Source organism: Herpailurus yagouaroundi, unplaced genomic scaffold (genome assembly GCF_014898765.1).
Source record: "Herpailurus yagouaroundi ecotype Mexico unplaced genomic scaffold, PumYag 166, whole genome shotgun sequence".
NCBI classification, from domain to species: domain Eukaryota; kingdom Metazoa; phylum Chordata; class Mammalia; order Carnivora; family Felidae; genus Herpailurus; species Herpailurus yagouaroundi.
The window spans coordinates 24,562,132-24,583,343 of record NW_024412407.1 but is presented as its reverse complement, the minus strand read 5'-3'; the positions used below and the strand labels follow the sequence as shown (position 1 = coordinate 24,583,343).

Here is a 21,212-nt window from a genome sequence, read left to right as displayed (position 1 = left end):
ACACACACACACACACACACACACACACACACACTCATACACACACAAAACAGTATGATTTTTTAATGCATTTGCTGCTCATTAAAAGAGAAATCTGTATACTAAGAGAACCACGACTAAACTGCATTTATTAACTAATTAAGCAAAAAAAATAGATGTTGGTAATATCATTTTTACACAAAGAATTGTTAGTCCCTCTCACCCCTTTCTAGGCTCTCTCCGTGCGCACACGGAAACACACACACACACACACACACACACACACTCACATACACACAACAATCAGGCATTGTTCTGAGGGAAGAAAAGCAACTTTGACAGATTGAAATATAGCAGAGGCCCCTTCAAGGAAACCTGTAAACAACTTGTCACTCACTCTGTCGGTCTCACTGTTAGCTCGTGCTTTCCACAAAGTGGTGCGAACGTCCTGGCAACCCAACCAAAGTTTCCTCAGCTCCAAACTCCATAAAACACGATGTGCGATGTGGAGGGGAATAGGTATCCACATGCCAAAATAATACACACACGAGGGAACAAAAACCCAAACCACACCAGAAAGATGGTACCAACAAACTGTCCTGTCCCGGATTGCTGGGGAGGTCAGAGGTAGGAAGCGCTCCCCTGGCTGTGGGTCTCTTTAATTTCCTCTGCCCAGGCAGCCACAGATAACAAGGTGGACAAACTATGGCTTTACAGATCCTAAGCTGGCTGGCAAGGCACAGCCTCCATAGCAGTTCCAATTATCTAGATAAAAATCTGGCAGGCGAGGAAGGTAATCAGGTAATGTACCTTTGACATGAAATGACAGAGGCACATACACACACAGAGAAAGACACTTACACAGACACGCATGCAGAGATGGTGGCTGCCCCGCGCACCGCAGCATCTGGTCAGGGAGTGAGCACACACTCACCAACACGAGATAGTGTGCATTCTTCACACACACACACACACACACACACACACACACACACACTCAGTCACTCACACACGCTCTCCACTCCTACTGGGAGGGTTCATTCTGCACAAAAGGCTACATTACAGAGCCCGCCCCAATAAGGGAAAGAGAGAAAAAAAAGCCTTCCATTGTTGAGAGGGCAGGTCAGTTGATTAGATTTTCTGTGGAGAATTCCACGAGGAAATTCCCTTCAAAGCCGAAGTGATTAACTGGGGGCTATTCTGGAAATGGAGCAGACAATGGCTCAATAGTCTGCACAGCCAATGTCCAGGCTGGCACTGAACTCACTTTAAAAAAAAATAAAAGCCAGACTCCCTGTTCTTTTCCACACATTCCCCCCCAACCCCCTCCACTCCTTCCAACTTCCCCTCCCAATTCCTTTTATTTTGCAGCTGGACAACATTAAGGGCCTTTAAAACCACAAGGGTTGACCCCATAGCAGTTTGATTAGGTCCCACTTTTTTTTTTTCTGGCGACAGGCAGACAGTAAGTTTACTTTTTTAGACATAGACACCTTACACATATTCCAAACAGAAAAACCAGTTATTAACCTTCTCATATTAATAAATGTATTCTTCATTGAAAGCTTATAAATTTTTTGACAAAGTTGATAATGACTTAATAACAGGACCCATCATTCACAGGATATCCTAAAAATAAATGTATACATACAACAAAATCAATGTGGAATAAGATTTAAGCATGTCACTATGGAGTTAAGATACTAACAAAACACAGAATGATGACCCACCCTGAAAAAGCTGTTAACAAGGGATGTGGCAAAAATGACTTGATGCTGACATGATTTTCTTTTTCAGCAGTTGGGGAAGGGGGAAGGATATTACTCACTATTCTTGTCATTAGCCTCAAATTATTTTTTTCATTACAACAACAACCCATTCCTACATAGCAACATAAGTGAATTGTTGCATTTATTTTAAAGACCTATTTTTTATTTAAGACCTTATGGGACCTACAATCTAATATGGTCTAATTGATAAAGTATACAAGAAATAATTTTGTATATTGTTAACAGTGGTTATGGGAACTAGGGAACGGTAGCTGCATGGCTGCGCACACTTTAAAAAATAGTTTTTAAAAGATTTCCTAATTAGGGTATCTTGTTTCATCTAATATCAATAGAGAAAAATGAAGAAGGAGGGAGGGTGAGTTCCTAGGGGCAATGGGAGACGAGATCAGGAAGAGGAGGAGGCAGCAAGGAGAGGATGTAGGGAGAGCACAAGGAGGAGACATAGTGGCAGCATAAAGATAGAAACAAAGATAATGGCCATAAGGCAGGATGCTGAGATCCGTATGGTCCCAGCTGCTGTCTTGCTACAGCTACTACCTCTGGTTGTTTCTCTGAAACTCTAATCCAGAAGGTCACCAGAGCAGGTAAGAAAGCGAGTATGAGTTTCTGAGGCCAACTTTACTAGAAAGGAAAAATGCTCATATCAGAATCTTCCTTGCCTTTGGTTTTATTTTCATAGACACTTGATCTATGTATTGGTATATTGTACATATAATATATGTATTGTATACATAGGTATACATATGTGAAATAAACACAAAGAACATATAGGAAAATGTTAAATGGTTTGGAAGTTAGTTTACAATCTCAACATGTTTCTATAAACATCCCTATAGCCTTTCCAAAACAAATTATTTCTTGCACAATCATCCCTGCTAAGCAAATTGAAACAGACTAGGAACTAGACAGAAAATCTGCCCAATATAATAATGATTATTCTAATAATGATACTTTGAATTAATGGAACTCCAAGCTCATAAGGAATTTTGTTCACATAGATTAGCTCATGGATCAGAAAAGAGTGAGTACTGGTATATCCTTCTTTCCCAGTGTTTAAACTTGGGCAAGAGGAATTTAAAGTCATACAACTAATTAGTGGCCCATTTGTTACTTGAAACCAGATCTTATTTCACTTGTGACACCATAATACAGAATAAAATAACAATCCAGAATTTATAGCTGAATGAAAATCCCAAGATAGTACTTACTTTTAACAGACCTAAAGGCTTTCAAATAATTGTTAATAAAATTCAATTTGATATAATCTCATTGGCACTAAGCTGGTGCTGTATTTGATGGTTGAATGGAATAAATATTTTAAATGTATCTCTCTAGGCCGTAAAAGTTTTCTCTCGTTTGAGTTCTCTATTGCAAATTAACATTTCTGCAAGACTTTAGGATGTCAGCAAAAGAAAAGGCAATTCTAAAATGTTCTTCTCAAATCCTGTTATTGATAATATTATAAAATGATTCAATTGATCCAATGAATCCAATATTTAATAGTAAATTACTATTATAAATACTTTTATTTTATATTCAATGTTAAAATGTGTAAATATTAAATATGTGTTAATGACTAGCACAATATATGTGTTAAATAAATCTATATGCTTTATCAATTGCCTGAAAAGTTTAAGATATGCAATTTGTTATATATCTGATATTCTCACCCAATGTGGGGCTTGAATTTAGGACCCCCAGATTAAGAGTTGCATGCTATTCCAACTGAGCTACGCAGGCACCCCCAGGTAAGTACTACAGCTTTAAAAGGAGAATTCAAGAAAAATTTGTAACAAATCTAATTATATATATGACTAAAATTCAAATTGTTTCATATCCAAGCCATCTAGGATAAACACGGTAAGAAAAGTTAAAACCAAAATAAATAAGCAAATGATCAGAAAGCACTAATGATCACTGAATAATAATTAAATTGGTAGGAAATATAAAAATGTCTACAAACAAATGTACACAAACAGAAATACATCTTCAGAGCAGGAGAGAGCACAAACTACAATAGAAACTCCATAAAACAATTTTTCACTTAATGAGTCTCTTTGACACTGCTGAAACAGTATTCTGGAGAATGGACTGAACTTGAAAAGTGTGCTTTTGAGTTCATGTTGTTTCCATTGCAAATATAAAAAGGAGACTCACACAGGCTAAGGAAATACAAGATATGCTCGGGAACACTATTGGAAAATTCTCAAAGAGAATATCAGGAACTTTAAAGATCATAGACAAGTTATTTCCAAACTTAACCCTTTCCAGACAATGTTTCAAGCAAGCATTTCTAATATTTTTCTTCTAATTTTATTTTATCTGATTTTCTTTTTTAATGTTTATTTATTTTTTGAGAGAGATTGAGAGAGACAGAGACAGAGAGACAGAGGCAGAGAAGAAGCAAGGAAGGGGCAGAGAGAGAGAGGGAGACATAGAATCCAAAGCAAGCTCCAGGCTCGGAGCTGTCAGTGCAGAGTCAGATGTGGGGCTCAAATCCACGAACTGTGAGATCATGACCTGAGCTGAAGTCAGATGCTTAACCGACTAAGCCACCCAGGTGCCCCTTTTTCTTCTAATCTTAAAAGGAACTGTTTAATTCCTCTACTTTAAGATATAATTGTTACACACCTTCTACTTTAATAACTGAAATTGCAATATGTTGTCATGGGTACAGATTACATTTTGATATTTTATGAATGTTCCTACCATCAAGCTACAGCTTTCACATTTTATGGAATTTGGAAGGTTATTTTTGAGAAATAAAACTTTTAGTATTATAACCACAATAAATTTAAAGCAAATCAGTGTCAGACAATACCAACATTTGACACAAGAGGCTTTAAGAAAATGTACATCTATTTTTCCCCCACGATGTTATTTACTTCATCACAAAAACATTTGAAAAGAACCCACTCTCTTAAAAAAAAAAAAAAAAAAAAGAAACACAAAACTTTCAACCAATGTATATCTGTGAGTCATTCACCAAACGCCTGATAAGCTCACCATGACCTATCTATCACGTGTGGCTTCAAACTGACTTAGAGTCTTGTAATTGGACCTCTTCAGAAAACAACTAAGGAATTCAATAGCTCATGGTTTTAAAAATACCTAAACTTTCTATTTCCCATAATGCATTTTTTTGCCAGGAAATCGGCATATAATAAGAGGTTATAAATTCAAGTTTTTTGTACACTCATACTTTCTGTATTGCCATTTGGTTAGAATATGAATTTTCCTCAGATCACGTTTTTGACCAACTAGTGTTCTTTAAGTGTTCCTTTTCACTTTAGAAACTCCATTGTCAGACTTGTCTCAAAGACCTGATGCCATTCCCAGTCATAGTTCCCACTGATTGATATCTTACTATTTATCTCCTTTAGAATAATTTAAAGTGACAAAATGATAAATTTTATTTTTTTGAGAACTTTCTATCATAACTGTGAAACATATAAAACAAATTATCTCGGGGTGCCTGGGTGGCGCAGTCGGTTAAGCGTCCGACTTCAGCCAGGTCACGATCTCGCGGTCCGGGAGTTCGAGCCCCGCGTCAGGCCCTGGGCTGATGGCTCAGAGCCTGGAGCCTGTTTCGGATTCTCTGTCTCCCTCTCTCTCTGCCCCTCCCCCGTTCATGCTCTGTCTCTCTCTGTCCCAAAAATAAATAAACGTTGAAAAAAAACAAAAAAACAAAAAACAAATTATCTCACAATATTAAAAAAACTACATTAGATATGTAGCTGTATTATCCCAACTACAAATGAAGCAACCAAGGCTAACCAATAAGTTAATTAATTTATCTGTGGTCCCACAACTAATAGGTACAGAGATGGAGAACATCAAACCTAATAACATCTTTCCTTGAAGTTCTCAAAAGGCACCAAATTCTGACTTATGTCAATATAACCTAATAGTAATTAAATATTGAGTGCACAGGAAAGTGTTCATAAGTATGTTTTAATGCTAAGTGACTGTCCAAACTTTGAACCAAGTTACGTAGAATGAAGATTGCCCCATCCTCACAAATAACTTAATATAAAAGATGGTTCTTTGTACAATCAAAAAGAATTAAATAATAGTACTCTTATCCAATTTATGGTGATAATAAACATCAAAATTAGTACTACTCATCATATAACTTGGCTCTTTTTAACAAAATAATTTCTAAACAATCTTTCTTTTTTTAAGGAAACATTCATTTTTATTTTATTTTATTTTAGAGACAGAGCATGATCAGGAGACAGGGGCAAAGGGAGAAAGAGAGAGAGAGAGAGAGAGAGAGAGAGAGAGAGAGAGAAAGAAAGAAAGAAAGAAAGAAAGAAAGAAAGAAAGAAAGAAAGAAAGGAATATCTCAAGCAGTCTCCACGTTTAGCACAGAGCCCAATGCAGTGCTTGATCCCAGGACGCTGGGATCATGATGTGAGTGGAAACCAAGAGTGGGATGCTCAACTGACTAAGCTGCTGAGGCACCCCTAAATATTCTCTTTCTCAATATGATAATTTTTGGTATCCCAGGGAAAATACAGGAGCCTATTTTGCTGTTCCCTATGTAACTACTTTGCAATGGAATTTCTGTCTTATAGAAAGAATCATTTCAGGAAAATAAGAACAACTGGACTTATACTTTATTTTTTTTATTTTTTATTTTTTTTTTTTGCTCATTACACAATCATCTCTCCTTGTGATAAGTGGTGATTTCTAATGGTTTGCAGTTCATGAGGATGAGAGGTACATGAACCAATCACTCTGGTGGTAAAAAATCATGATTCCTATTGAGTAAAAAAGCCATTATAACTCATGAAAATAGAAGCCATATACATGGGATCATACATTAAAAGAGTGCTCTTAACCATCCAACTTTCTGTATTATTTTCAACCTGGAAAGAAATTCAGGGAATGTACTGCATTGGCATTTTACCTAGAGGCAGACCCAAAGTGAGAAGTAGCACCATAATGTTGCTACAACGTAGGTTGGGTTCTTACTTAGTAGATGATTTTTGCAAAATAGTTTAGTACACATCTTTCAGGGAAGTTTTTCACTATAGATGTTATATGCATTTCTTGATATTAACTAATCAGAGTAGAAATAAGAGATAAAACTCAGTAAATTAGGAAAACATTTGAACATTTAGCTTCACTTTTAAGTTAATTACACCTATCTATCATTTATAGTCTTCCTTTGCACACTAAGTAGATGATAAATCTTAATCCTAGTAAATGAAAATGTTACCTATTAACAACGTTGTCTACTGACATCTAGAGCAGCCCAGGTGAAAGAATTATGGCTAAACTGAAATGTAGGAGTTTGTGTTCTAAGATAGCCTCTATTCCCTTCTTACTAGTGGCATGGTTTAACTTAAATCTTTAACATCTCAGGAAAAATGATTTTTAAGGTCCCTCTGACTCTCACATTCTGACTCTATAATCTCTTCTTCGATAAGTCGATTTATAACGTGCAAAATAAAATTTCCTACCATTCTCAGTTTTATCCCAATTATATATCCTTTTAAAAAATGTCTTGCAACTACTCCCTGTTGCTTATTTTAATCCTTTTAAATATGTAACAACTCGGCATTCACATGTCAATACAAGATGATGAGAAAAATAAATCTATCATTAATGAAAGTTAATTCTGCTAAATTCATTGAAGTTAAAATCATCAGGAGAACTTAACTGGTCACAGAAAATGGCCATGTTTTCAAAAGAACTAATTTTATGACAAAATTCACCTCTTTGTGATTCTGAAAAATTTGTTGTACTTGAATTTTCAAATCACAGCTTTCATTTTTTTTCTGATATGTACAAATAAACTTATTAGTACTATCTAATAAAGAGAATTAAAAGCAGTTTCTTACTATACTGAACATGTCATATGTGTGCGATGGTCGTGAGTGGCACACATAGAGAAATAAACGGAAGCGATTCTACCTTTATCCAGAATTTTAAAACATCAAATGAGAAACTCAAACTAAAAAGTTGCAATGATAGAAATCCTGACAGGTAAATTGTGTTCAAGAAAACCTAGTTTTTAAAATAAATTTTGTGAGCACTCTGTAGAACCCCTGCCAAATAGACAGCTTCTTTTATTTGTATTATTGTTAAAAAAATGACTTACTGCCGTAATTTAGAAAATAATTCAGTCAGACTATACACAGGATGTATACACACACACACACACACACACATATATATATTAACATGTATGTATTTGTATACTTCCTGTAATAAATGTATATATATTTGTAAACTTCCCTGAAACTGAAGAACTATTTAGGTATCAAATGGTATATTAGTATTTTAAAATACCAATTAATTAACTCTAAACAAATCATGGATTTGCAATCAGAAACATTTATTTTAAAATCTCGCTTGAAATCAAAGCATAGACTAAAAGACTATATAAGCATTTGTAACACAGGCCAATATCCTAAGACATCTTAATATGAATATATATATATATATATATACACACACACACACTATATATATATATATTATATATACTATATACTATATAAGTTCTTACCAACTATAAATCTGCAACTTTTACACAGATAATTTCATTTACTTTTCAAAACAAATCTAGAGTGTCTCAGTTACTGATATCAGTTCCATGTCATAGAAAAGGTAAGTGAAATACAAGGACAATAATTATCCAGCTTCTGAATACACAGCTTGTCAGAGGCAGAACCACAATTTCACACAAGTCTTCTAATTACAAACCTAGTACCCATTACACTGTGCAGGAGAGCTACTTCCAAAAATTATAGGCAACACAAAATCAAATGATAAAAGTATTAATTTGGGAGACAAATAAAATTCTGTGGGGAGTTTAAGTAACCAGTGATCTTAAAATATGATGACCATTTTCTGAACTTCAAGAACTTAGAATTCGTTTGTTGGAGTTAATAAAATATAGATCAGAGAATCAACTGAAAACCCCAGAAGCACTATGAGAATTCAAAATTACAGTGGGGAAAAAAAGTAATATGTAGAAATCAATAGCTTTCATATATATGCTAACACCCAGCTATTAAGAGATAATGAGGGGGAAAAAGGCCCTATTAGGATTTGTAGCACAAAAGATAAAGGAGCTAAGAAAGAATGAATTCACATACAAGACTGAATTGAAGAAAACTTTAACATATATTGAAAGACATACCATGTTCCTGGATAGGTAGCATGAATATCATAAAAAAATGTCTTTTCTTTCTAAATTAATGTATAAGCTTATTAGTGAATTCAAACTAAAATGCCAGCATATGTTTAAAACACTATATAAATTCATTCAAAAGTTAATGTGAAACAAACAAAACAAAGAGGAATAATCAGAAAAACAAAAAGAATAAGGTCTCAGATCACCAGAAATTAAAATATAATATAGAGACTCAAAAATTTTTTAAAAATGTATATTGAATGGATTTGAAGACCAAAGGAATAAAAAAGAAAGTACTGAAAAAAAAAAAAACAACAACACAGAGTGGGTATTTAGTATATTCTATTTAGTAAGTAGAATAGTAAATAGTAAATAGTAAACTCCATGCAAATAGGAGTATAAATTCCAAATGGATAAAGATTCAAATGCAAAGAATAAAATAAAACAAAACAAAAACAATAAAACAAACAACAACAAGAATAATGTAAATCTACCAGAAGGGAAACTAAGCAATTTCCAATATAATCTTGGAGTAAAGAAGTCTTACTAACAATGGATCAAAATTCAGAAGCCATAAAATTAAAAATAAATAAATAAATAAATAAATCCAACCATATAAACACAAAAACTTTTGGATGATAAAAGGCACCAAAAAAAAAAAAAAAAAAAAAGACACGAGACAAATTGGGAAAAAAATATATGCAACTAATATCAAAGGAAAGAGTGAGTCTCTATATGTGAAAAGGTCTTTGAAATCCATAATAAAAGGATCAACAATCCAACAGTAAAACAGATAAACAATATAACTCATCCAAAGAAAAGGAAATGGAAATGGTTCTTAAACAAAGGAAAGATGTTCGGCATTCTTTAATACAATCTACAATGACAATGTGATAACCATTGTTTTTAAATCTATCAGCTTGGCAAAAAATCAAAACTTTATTGAATATTTGATTTTAAATTGTATTATTTATTCATAAACAATTTGTTCTCTCCCTTGCTATACTCTAAGGTGATGGAGTCTACTTCTTACCTCATTGACTTTGTCTTAAGACATGTTCTTTGCTTTACACAATGGAATATGGAGCTTTCTGTATGAAAGATTCATTTGGCTCAGCCACCTCATCTTGTTTCTGTCTTTCCCCATGAGAATAGCATATACAAGACCAGGACTGTTCACCTCAGCCTAGATCTTACAATAGGAGGAGACATGGAGTCAAGGGCACTCCAGCCCAGTCCAATCAAGCCAACAAATGCAGCTGACCCCCAGTACATCCAGAGCCCTCATGTAACACATACAAGAAAAAAAAAACAACAATAATTGTAATCCGTTGATAGAGTGGGATTGTTTGTTACAGCAAAAGCTTACTACTATTTACAGTCTTGTTTGTGACTTAGGGAAACAGGCACTCTTGCATATTACTATTAGAAATATATATCAATATAACCTTTATGGATGGCAATTTGGAAATATCTACCAAAATTACCAAGCAAATTCCATTTCTGGGAATTTATTAGAGATATACTTTGACATGTGCGGAACGTTATGTATCCAAAGTTAGTCACCATAGAACAGCATGCAATAGCAGAGGATTGGTAATACCCCAAGGGTCTATTATTTAGGGGTACAACAACACAATGGTATACTATACAGCTATTTAAAAAAAAAAAAAGACTGTAACTATGCACTGAATCACACAAACACAAAAAGATCTTCAGTAAATTATTGACATATATTAAGGGCAAAACAAAATACATAACTGAGAACTGAGCATAGTATGCCACAAAATGTGTGAAAATAAAACATCCAGTTTCTTTTTGCTTGTATATGCATAAGAAAACAATGAAAGGACACATAAGAAAATAAAACAAAAACGATTATAATGGTGGGGCAGGGAGAGCTGGGAACTGACCAGATGTAAGATATGTGAGTTAAAACTTCTTGCTATATGGTTTTTTAGCTTTTTTTTTCATTTTGAAGTGAATCCATTAATTTTTCAAAACAAGTTAAATATACATAAATCAAATTAGTTAAAAATAACATCTAACAGAACTAAACTCTCCCAAAGGGTTGCCTATAAACTATACATATTTCTCAGGTTCAGATAGGCAAACCCCATGCAAACATATTTGCAGAGGCCTATAATTAATATGTAACATTTTTGTTATTAAAAAGCACTTGGGGCACCTTGGCGGCTCAGTCACTTAAGCATCTGACTCTTGATTTCGGCTCAGGTCCATGATTTCACGGCTGCTGCTGAGATCAAGTCAGGCTATACACTGACAGCATGGAGCCTGCTTGGGATTCTCTCTCTTTCCCTCTTTCTTTTTTTTTTTTTTTAATTTTTTTTTTCAACGTTTATTTATTTTTGCGACAGAGAGAGACAGAGCATGAACGGGGGAGGGGCAGAGAGAGAGGGAGACACAGAATCGGAAACAGGCTCCAGGCTCTGAGCCATCAGCCCAGAGCCTGACGCGGGGCTCGAACTCCCTGACCTCCCTGACCTCGAGATTGTGACCTGGCTGAAGTCGGACGCTCAACCGACTGCGCCACCCAGGCGCCCCTCTCTTTCCCTCTTTCATTCTGCCCCTCCACTGCTTGTGTGTACTCTCTCTCTCAAAATAAATAGATAAAAACTTAAAAAAATACTTTAAAATGCATTTTACCTGCTGGAAAAACCTTTGAGCCTCCCTCAAAGGGCTGGTTGAAGAATATTTGTAACAAAGCTTTGCTATTAGCAATACTTAATAAACAGAAGCTACACTTATCCTTGATGTGTATATTGTAATATCCTTGATATCACAGGTATCTTTTCCAAAACTTAAAGTTTTAAAAAGGACAAACAACATAATGATGATTTTTTTAAAGAGGCCTATTTGAAAAACCATTGATTTTGGCAATTAGGTGACCACTGATGAGAGATGTTCTTAAAACACAAGAACAGAGTTAGTTCATCTCTGGTAAGATGAAATCATAAATTCTATAGCCTTCCTTTACCACTCTGGAAACACACGAAAACATACACAGAAATATTTTATTCCTTTCGACAAATAAAATTCTAGAAAGAACATAGGAATTGCACCAGAAAAAGGAAAATATCAACTGAAAGCACACTCTAGGAAAAATAGACCAGTGAGGAAAAAAATGTTGAAATTAAAAAAAAAATCTGAAGTTTTTGAGAAAAAATAAACTAGTCACCACTTTCATAACATAATGGCCTTCTTTATTAATTTAATAATGGCAATAATCCCTGTCAAATACAACTGCCATCCCAGTTTTCCATGTGTCCAGATGTTATTTTGGCAATTAGTCAGTCACTGCCATTTTTATTGCATTTAAAGTGATCACGTATGCAGTTGCCCACTGTTGTCCTTTTCTTCCAGTACAAAGGTTTGAATCTTGTTTTTGATCTAAAAATATTCCATTTATATCTCTTTGTTGATAGATTTTCCTGTAGCTTTATTTCAAGGTCCTGTAGAAATCATTAGTGACACTATGCCAAGGGCTGAACCTCATAAGTAAGCAACCTGAACAGTTTGATTCACTGAAAAACCAACCTACAATTCACTAAAAGAAAATGTAATAATGATCTTGTCCAATTAAAACTGTTAAATTAAATGGAGAGAATCTAATGATTTCCCCTTATCATTCTGATATTCTGGAAGCATAGCGGGGGAACAATAAATACCAACACATATATTAAAGATGCCTACTCTGTTTTAGTTTAAGAAAAGCAAGCACATTCTTTTAAAAGAAAACTGCACGATTACATAAGGGGCATTCTAATGGAAGCATCCAAGGGCATATAAGGGCAAATAACCTCCTTTTAATTAAAGCATACTTAAATAATTTCTTAAGCCAGTTTAACAAACAGAAAGCTACCCTTTTAACATGTTGAAACACAAGAGAAAATAAGGATGCTGCCTGAACATAAGACTAGTCATGGCAAATGCAAATAGACATCAGTTATGTCCTATAAATTCAAAAATAATAAATTTACCTCGTTTGTCTTTTCCTATAATTCCTGTCAAATACATATAGTCATGCTTTTCTGTTATATATGTGCAGTTCTGTCTGCATACCTGCAGTTTAAGAAACTATAAAAGCAGACGCAGAATTCACGGAATTGTTCTTGATCCCTGAATCTGACATATCCATATAAGAGCAAAAGTCAGTTATTGGGGGAACTAGACTGGTTAATTTAGTGATCTGACCTTAGAGAGCTTTCAGAGACAATGCTCAGTAGGATTACCACAACTGACGATATCTTGGGTCTAGCAGGCATGCATGAACAAAGTACAAAAAGTTGGAAGTAAGTTTGAGTCGATGGATTGTTTTTGCCTTTGAAGTGTATACTATTTACATAAGTGTTCTGCAAATAAAACCCATTGATAATAAACTAGTTATAACTGGTCAATAAAAATCTAAAGCAGTAATGCTCAAACTTTTTAGCCTTAAAACACTTTCTCAAAAACAAAAACAAACAAAACTTAGGTAGAAAAGAGAAAAAAATAAGGGTAAGTTTGTGTGTTAGGGATTGGAGCAAGGGAGCAAGGGCAGAACAGAAGAGGATTCTACCCTCTCTCTTCAAAGCATGGGTAGAAAAGCATCACACCAAAATAATTCTAAATGTCTGCAAGAACAAATTAAGACCTACTATGGGAGGTAAATATAGGAGTATTAATATAATATAAACTAGATATTTATAAATATTTTATAACATATACCATAAAATGGCTTATTTTTATCACAAGTTTACCCTTTCCCCATATCTATTATTTTTTTGCTATCCTAATATGCTATATGACTGTTAATTGTCACCCTTATTTCCCACAATTTATATGTATTCTTCAGAAACGCTTATTTACTATCCCCCTTGCTTACTTTGCGACCAATCTCCTGGCAGAAAAGACACACCTAAGTTATTAAGTATTTTATGCTTTCCTGAAAGATACACAGCTGTCCTGTTAGCATAGGGGTTCCAGTGTAAGATGTTAGGAAAAACAGAACATGTTCATATCCCCTCCTAGGCCAACCTGGAAAAGGAAGCTAACATGTGACCTGATATACTCCTAGAGCAGACCGTTAACTGTTTGGACGTGTGAGGTCCAGCATAATATGGGTGCTTCCCTAAGTTTATATTCCCTGAGGATGTGTGTGCATGTGTATGTGTATACACATACATATATGTTTTATATATGCATACCTATATGTTATATACCAGGTCACCCAATACGATCATTTATCTGAGTGTTTTTCAAGTATTTCATGCACCTCAAATAGAAAGGTTTATTCGACTATTTAAAATATAACTGTATGTTCATATAAATATACACATATGGGCATGTATACACCTATAAAATTCAAAGTATATGTACATGTTTCCATCAAGTTTGGCCCAACTGGAGAAATCTTTGACAGCAACCCATAACATCAGGAAGCTGGTGGCCTGAGCTTGCAAAGAACTAGACTGAAGAAGCATCCACTTGGGGCGCAGACCTTGACAAGAACCAAGGCCAGCACCAGAGCAAACCTGGCTAGTGGCCCCTTCCTGACAGCCCCAGCATGGGCAGGCCATGAAGGGAACATGGCTGGTGTGCACACAGACGTCCACGACGTGCCTTGCGTGGGGTAGCACTGCCTCATTGGTGACGCTGTCGGCCAACTGCCCTTTCCATGGAGCCTGTGTAACTTATCCACATCCAGAGTCCAGAACAGGTGGTCATTAGCATGCACAGTGGCCTGAATACCAAGAGTGGCCAGTATCAAATCTAGTCTCAGGTGGCCTGCACTCTCATGTTTGAGACAAAGACCTAACTTGCCTTTGGTTTTATTGAACACTTAAGGTTCAATACTGGCTGCCAGATCACGTCGGGTGACCGTCAGATCCTACCTGGAAAACACCAGCACCCACAACCAAGTGATGGTGGGGACATCAGGAAAGAAGACCAGAGGTAAGCACCCCAGCACTAGACAATTTCCTGGACAAATTGTGAACTCACCCTCAACATACAGGCTTATGATTCCCTTGTGATACTTCCCAGGTAATAAATAACCACAACCACTGGGAAGATGTGCAGTTAAGCACATGCTTACAGCCTTACAATTGGTTTTGTAGCAGCTTGAGAGGCACTGGCTGACCACCGTGATAGTCATCCTTCTAAGTTTTGAATTGTCCATTACTTGATGCAGATTATTTCATCACTTAGTCAAGATTTCAAAGAAAACAGCAGAAATATCCTTTTGCATATTCAGTTTTCTGACTTGAGGAGTAATAGTGTGGGGGAAGAAGAGATAGGAAACGAACACCCTTTTTCTTCTCCTTCTCCCCCCATTTCTTCCTGTCTATTGCAGGGGGGAACCCCAAAAATAGATAGATTAGATAGATGATAGATAGATAGATAGATAGATAGATAGATAGATAGATAGATGCGTTAAGAAGTTTGCTTGTGGGGCGCCTGGGTGGCGCAGTCGGTTAAGCGTCCGACTTCAGCCAGGTCAGATCTCGCGGTCCGGGAGTTCGAGCCCTGCGTCGGGCTCTGGGCTGATGGCTCAGAGCCTGGAGCCTGTTTCCGATTCTGTGTCTCCCTCTCTCTCTGCCCCTCCCCCGTTCATGCTCTGTCTCTCTCTGTCCCAAAAATAAATAAACGTTGAAAAAAAAAATTAAAAAAAAAAAAAAAGTTAAGTTTGCTTGAGTAAATGGTCTGTGCTGGACTTTTTTTTTTCTTTTCCCTTCCCACATAAAGGAAAGGAACAAGTTTGTTTCTCTTGCGGCAGAAACTGAAAGGGAGAGAATTCCATGCCGTGATTGTCACAAACATCTAAGTAATAAGCTTTATATTTCAATGAATTTTATATATCAAAAATAAACACATTGAACCAAAGTAGTTTATTTGAGAAGTGAAACTACAGAAATGGCAATGAAGAAAAAGATACTGAACTGCCTAGTAAAGTTAATGAAAACTTATTAATGTAATGAGTAAATAGGCCCATTTCTGAACATTGGCACTTTAGGTCCATGACAGGACAAATTTTAGGCAATATGCATGCTGAGTACATACTTATTTATAATTCATATGCATTGATTGAATTATATACCAAGATCTCAAAAGCAATACACTGCCGAAACACAAACATTTATTATGCGAAGTCAGAGAACCTAGGTTCAAGTCATAATTCTGCTTTGACACCTCTGATCCTCAGTTGCCTCATTTGTAAATTGGGAATGATAACAATGCCTATCTTTCAGAAACGATATAAGTATTTAATATGACCATATACATAAAAATGCTTTGTAAACTGTGAAATGCAATGTGTTAGCAGTTATTACAGCCAATAAGGTATTGTTTATAAACTTAGAAAAGTAACTCCAATGCATAAAATAAATCACACAAAGTCCTATGTAAAATGACCTCTTTCAATAATACCACTCTTCATACCAGTGATTATATTTTCCTCTTGAGTGAATGATGCTGAAAAGAGCAATAAGATGCTTTCCAGCAGCTGTGTATTTAACCCATAGTCAATTATTTTCAGATTGTTTATGTTGCATACAATGCATATCATAAGAAAGGAAACAAAAACATTAATATTCTGAAATGAGCTTGTAAATGTTAAGATTATTTAAGCATTTCATTTATTATAAGATTTATATGATGTATAGCATAAGCATACACACAGAGTAAGGAAATGAATTTGAAAAGTCAACACTAGGTGGGTCCATAGTAATGAACTGAACATTTCAAATTGAAATGTGAGAAATGTTTCTGTTTAAAATAGATGCATTGCAGCTCAAAAAAAAAAAAAAAAAAGCCAATTGAAACGGAGCAAAATGAAAAGCTGAACTGTTATTTTAAGAGGCATTTAAAACATATGTAAATAGGAAATATTAAAAAGTAACTAAATATGCAAAATATTCTAAATTATTTTAATTGGATGATTTAGTATCTGCCAAAACAGTTTCCTTTCATTAAATTATACAGACAATATACAACATAGAGTGGAAATAGGGAGATAGTGTTTACTCTATAAGTTATCTAGAATAATAGTTCCCCAGATAAATGTCTTTTCTGATTAAAAACAGTATTTTTTCAAATATCCTAATAATTTCACAATAATTTTAAGCCAGTGGACATGAGAAAAACTATGCATTTTATTTCTGTAATAAAACTTTGTAGGATAATAGGATATATGTAAAAAAAAAATGTCTTGGTATAAGAGAATGAGAAATTGGAAAGACTTCTTAACCAAATATTAATAATAAGAATAAGAAATTTAATAAGAAATAATAATAAGAAATTTAAATGACTACTTAGCATAAACAGATTTATATTTTCCTATATGTCTGTATCCTCTTATTGTCCTAGCTTTGATGTTCCTAGTTTTGAAGAATATGAAGTTCTGTTTTGTGGCTGAAAAGACACCTGTGATATCAAGGATATTACAATATACACATCAAGGATAATTGTAGCTTCTGTTTATTAAGTATTACTAATAGCAAAGCTTTGTTACAAATATTCTTCAACCAGCCCTTTGAGGGAGGCATTCTTGTTAGTATCATCCTGATTAGAGTACACAATCAGAGATACTAAGTAACTTACCAATGGTCAAATAGTACATGGCAGAACATAGATTCTACTAACCTCTCTAGTACTGGATCTTGAATCTTTTTCAGCCAAACTTCCTCAAAACAATGTCGATGCTTGCTGTTACCATTTAAACACCTTACTTTCACTGCTTAATGAAATATAGTAGGGCTTCACCCAGTGGTGCTAAAACTACAATTTCTTTTTTTTTTTTTAATGTTTATTTATTTATTTTGAGAGAGAGACAGAGAGAGAGCGAGAGAGGGAGAGACAGCATGCATAAGTGGGGGAGGGGCAGGGAGACAGGGAGAGAGAAGATCCCAAGCAGGTTCCACACTGTCAGCAGAGAGCCCAACATGGGGCTCAATGCCACAAACTGTGAGATCATTAACTGAGCTGAAATCAAGAGTCAGATGCTTAACCTACTGAGACACCCAGGTGCCCCCCAAAACTACCATTTCTAAGATTAACAATGACTCCATGTTACCAAACCTAGTAGAAATTTCATTTTTTCCACTACGTGACCTTGGCCAAACCTTCCTTGAAACAGTTTCTTCTCTTTATTTCCATTACAACAGGGCCCTATTTTTCATCACAGTTCTCTGTCTGTACTTTTGTGGACTTTGAGTATTGTTCCTTCTATGCTCAACGTTTGAATGATGGAGCTGCTTGGTCTGAGCATCAATTCTAACTATTCTCTCTCCCATGGACAAATTCATTTCATCTTTTTATTTTAGTAACATGTACATATCAAGACTCCAAAATAATATTTCTATCTCAGACCCCTCTTCTAACTTTATATTATCTCCACTGGGATGTCTTATGGGTACCTCAAACTCAGCATGTCCCCACAGTAAACCCATCCCCTTGCTACTCTCCCCTCTAATTTTTCTGTCATGATAAATGGAGCCTGACATCCACTCAACTGTTTGGGCCAAGGTTAGGATTCAGTTATTCTTGACACTCTCCCTTTGGCTCCCAAATCTGCTTTATCTCCAAGTCTTTCTAGTTCTTTTTCTTAAATATATATCTTGAATCATTTAATTGTCTCTAATGCCAATGTTGCCACAATAGTCCAAAGCATTATCATCTGCTAAAATACTATAATTTCTTCTTTGTCTGTCTCTACCTACTCATTCTCTCCAATCCATATTTTTTCCCCACACAATGCCCAAACTGATGCTCTTCAAACAAAAAATCTTATCGTGTTCTTTCCCATGCATAAAATTCTTCAGTCTTTACCTTTTCCTTAGAATCAAATCCCTAACATTTACTATAGTCTACACAATGTCTCTTTATTGCTACCGAGCTCCAGTCACAGCACTTTATCTCTGTTACCAAGATATACTAAACCTTTTCTGAAAGAAGGTTTCTGTCCTCTGCTATTTTTTCTGTTTGTAATCATGTTTATCCAAATTTATATTTGGCTACTGTCTACTTACACTCTACTTCAACTTAAGTTCTACTTCTTCAGGGTAACTTTACTTCCCAGCTAAGCTAGCTCAACCTAGTTTTCATTGTTGGAGCATTGCTTGCTGATTATTCCACTTATTTTCAAGGTGAAAAATGATAGCTTCATATAGTGAAAAAATTCCAAATATATTCAGCAATACTAGAGCTAAAGTCAGGCACCATTTCAGAGATGGCTGGGTATGCCTCCAGGTCGCAAATCTTCTGTTTCACTACCAACCTAGCAAACACAGTACAAATATTTTGTATGATACAAAAGGGCACAAGTGTGAGGACACGCTCCACAGTGACTTTCTAGTAAGAAGGAACTCTGAAGTTCTGGGGTCAACTGAGCCGTCCACCAGCTAAGTGAGTCATTTAGCAACCTGGAGAAGCCCCGAAGCCTTTTATAGCATAATAGCATATCTGCATGCACGGGTTCACCCTGACATGTTACACATTCTTGCTGTGTAACAGTTCATCACAGCAGCATTCTGTTTTACATTGCCACATTAGTATCGTGTATGCCATAGACTATCACGGGGACAGAAACATAATAACTCCCTCCTAACAAAGGAGCACCTAACAGACTTTTGGCTTCTTAACAACTATATTGAGTTATAACTCACATACCATGAAATTCACCCTTTTAAGGTATACAATTCAATTGTTTGTGATGCATTACATTATCAATTTTTTTACTTGTGGCTATATACTATATATATATATATATACACACATATATATATGTATACCTCATAAAATTTACTATTGCAAGTATACAATTCAGTGGCATTAATTACGTTCATAGTGTTGTGCAACCATTACTATCATTTATTTCCAAGATGTTTTCTTCACCCCAAACAGAAACCATTAAGTAATAACTCCCCATCCTCTCTTCCCTTTCAGCCTCTGGTAACCTCTAATCTGCTTTCTGTCCGTATAAATTTGCCTAATATAGGTATTTAATGTAATCATACTGTATTTGTCCCTTGTATCTGGCTTATTTCTCTTTGCATGTTTTTAGGTTTCAGCCATACTGTAGAATCTATCATTCTTTTTTATGGCTAAACAATATTCTATTGTATGGGTGCACCACAATTGCTTACCCAATCATCTGATGATGGACACTGAGAGTGTTTTCACATTTCGTCTATCATGAGTAGTGCTGCAGTGAACACTGATTTGCAAGTATGTATTCAAGTCTTGGTTTTCAGTTCCCTTGGGTACTTAACACTGGGTTGAGTTGCTGGATCGTATGGTCATTCCATCTTGTTTTTTGAGAAACTACTCAGCTGTTTTCCATAGCATTCCTACCAGCAATATAAGAGAGTTCCCATTTCTCCACATTCTTCCCAATACTTGTTATTTTTCTGGGTTTTCTTGTTTGTTTGAATCTTTTGGTGTTTATTACAGCCATCCTAGTAGGTGTGTCAGCTGATGCATTTTTTGGTGCAATGAATACAAATTTATCTAGGGAGATTACCACTGCAGTTACCACTAGCCCTTCTTCTACAGTGCAGAGATTTTGCCTTAAATACATATAAATTAAACACAAAAAGCATATAATTGACTCACAGATGGCAAAGCTGTGTAGATATTTTTTTCAAAAAATATCTTTTCACAAAAGAGTAGAATAATCAATTTTGAGCCTTTTCATTAATTCTCATATTTTGGAGAATGAGATAGAATATGCTAAATCCTTTACCCATCTCACGTCTGTTAATTAATTTGACAGTTTACATTTTTGGGGAGGGGCAAAATCAGCATAGATTGAGAGCTACTAAGTGCTAAACACTGTGCCTGTGCATTTATACCCACTAAATTATATATTCCTCAAGATACACAATAATAGGTAGTTTTATATTCTCATTTTATAGATTAAAAACTGAGGCTCTAAAAGAACCATATTTATTAAAAAAATGGAAAAACTAAATGTTCTCAAAATATTACTACAGTTATTCATTTCTATAATCAATTAATATGTATTATGCTTTTAATGAAATCTTACATATTACAAAACTAAAAAGCTAAGACACTAAACATATCCAAACATATCCTGGAGAATTATAATTTTTTCTTTCTTCTTTTTGGTTTGTATGTTTTTGCTGTAGTCATTGACATTAACATTGTTTATCTTAATGACTTAAACAAAATCCTACACTCTCCTTCTGAGTTAAAAGGAGAAAATTTTACCTAGATATGATCTAGTATTAAAACATGAAGGGATTATAGGGGGAATAATCATCGTAGAT

General features: G+C 35.1%; 1 protein-coding gene across 8 annotated transcripts in view; it reads right to left on the bottom strand.

The window, feature by feature from the left end:
* The window catches only part of SOX5 (SRY-box transcription factor 5), a 1,021,040-nt gene that overhangs the window by 411,800 nt on the left and 588,028 nt on the right, over nucleotides 1-21,212 (bottom strand). The window lies entirely within an intron of this gene.